The sequence below is a fragment of the Mastomys coucha genome, chromosome X, assembly GCF_008632895.1.
Source record: "Mastomys coucha isolate ucsf_1 chromosome X, UCSF_Mcou_1, whole genome shotgun sequence".
NCBI lineage: Eukaryota > Metazoa > Chordata > Mammalia > Rodentia > Muridae > Mastomys > Mastomys coucha.
This window is the reverse complement of record NC_045030.1, coordinates 134,623,102-134,625,218: the sequence shown is the minus strand read 5'-3', so window position 1 is coordinate 134,625,218 and position 2,117 is coordinate 134,623,102. Positions and strand designations below refer to the sequence as shown.

At 37.6% G+C, this 2,117-nt stretch overlaps 1 protein-coding gene across 1 annotated transcript in view; it reads right to left on the bottom strand.

Moving 5' to 3' along the window:
• Positions 1-2,117, bottom strand: part of Col4a5 (collagen type IV alpha 5 chain) — a 186,436-nt gene that overhangs the window by 42,532 nt on the left and 141,787 nt on the right. The gene's annotated exons all lie outside the window — the stretch shown is intronic.

Genomic DNA, 2,117 nt, shown 5'->3' with positions numbered 1-2,117 from the left:
GACCAGGCTGGTCTTGAACTCAGAAATCCACCTGCCTCTGCCTCCCAAGTGCTGGGATTAAAGGCATATGCCATCACCACCTGGCTATTTCCCTTCTAATAATGAATTCTTGAGAGTTCAATAAATTCTAGACAAAGTTTAAAATACAGACAAAGCTAGAGAAGCAGCTGAGTTGTAGAGCACTTGCCTAGAAAGCATTGTGTCCTGACGTCAGCAATATAAAACGATAATAGCAGTTAATTGTAAGATTCATCATGCACATAAAAACAAAATGCATGAAGACAGTCACAAAGACTTTTATAAATAATAGAATTACACTGTTTATATATACTTTATATTATATATGAAATAGTATAATGTTGCTTTAGTATGAGAATATAAGAGTAATAAAATGTCTAAGATAGTCACTAAAATAGCATAAAGGGAATAAAGCGAGCAGAAGAGAAAAAACTGAATAGAAAGTAAAATACAAGCTAATTTTCTACAATTAATCAAACCCAATGAATAACTAGAGTATTGATTTGAATGTGAATCTCCCTTGAAGCCTTGCTAATCTTAGTACTTGATTCCCAGTCAGTGGTACTATTTGGGGAGGCTTGGGAAGTGTGGCCTCTATGTACACATGATCCTTCTGGTGTCAACAGTTTCTTGACGAGAATTTGGAGTAGATGCATTGAATGTATTCCAAGCCACAGTACAATGTACTAAAAGAAAGATCAGTGTATTTTGAAAATGAGATAATCTACAACTTACAGGGGAAAATAAACACAAAAGGAGTTAGAGATTTTGTGTTTGTATGTACATATGTGTATATATATAAATATATATAAAATATACATATATATATATAAATATATACATATAAAGTCTTTCTACCTTGGGGCACTGAATTCATATCTCCTAATAAATGTATTGGTCATAATACAGTATTGGTGGCTGAGTTTTAAGCAATTATTTGTTATATTGCTACATTTTATTTATGATTTGTAAAACTATAATATTTGATATTAAATATTTGATAGAAAGCATTAAATTTTGAGAGTTCATGAAACAATGTGCACATCTTCTTGAAAAAAACACAAGGCCTCTAAAAGACCCATTTTAGAGTTAGCAAATAATAGGCACAAACTTATTTATAGACAGGAATAATATACTTTTCTCTGCATATGTTATACTTTCATTAAAAGGTTAAGAGAAAAATAGCCAGGTAGGACAGTCTCTGGATGGCCTTTCCTTCAGTCTCTGTTCCACACTTTGTTTCTGTATTTGCACCCATGGTTATTTTGTTCCCCCTTCTAAGAAGGACCAAAGCACCCACACTTTGGTCTTCCTTCTTCTTGAGCTTCACGTGGTCTGTCAATGATATCCTGGGTATTCTGAGCTTTTAGGCTAATATCCACTTATCAATGATTGCATATCATGGGTATTCTTTTGTTCCATCCATTTGCCTAAAAATTTCATGAATTCATTGTTTTAAATAGCTGATTAGTACTCCATTGTGTAAATGTACCACATTTTCTGTATCCATTCCTCTGTTGAGGGACATCTGGGTTCTTTCCAGTTTCTGGCTATTATAAATAAGGCTGCTATGAACATGGTGGAGCATGTGTCCTTGTTATATGTTGGAGCATGGCTCCATCCTATACACAGACACCAAACCCAGACACAAATGCAGATGCTAAGAAGTGCTTGCTGACAGGAAGCCTGATATAGCTGTCTCCTGAGAGGCTCTGGCCAGAGCCTGGCAAATATAGAAGTGGATGACTGCAGCCAACCATTGAACTGAGCATGGGGTCTCCAATGGAGGAGTTAGAGAAAGGACTGAAGGAGCTGAAGGGTTTTGCAACCTATAGGAAGAACAACAATATCATCTAACCAGACCCTCCAAAGCTCCCAGGAACTAAACCACCAACCAAAGAGTACACATGGCTCCAGACGCATATGTAGCAGAGGATGCCCTTGTCAGACATCAGTGGGAGGAGAGGTCCTTGGCCTGGGAAGGCTCTATTCCCATTGTAGGGGAATGCCAGGGTGGGTGAGTACCCTCATAGAAGCAGGGGGAGGGAGGATGGGATAGGGGGTTTCCTGGAGGGGAAACCGGGAAACAGGGTAACATT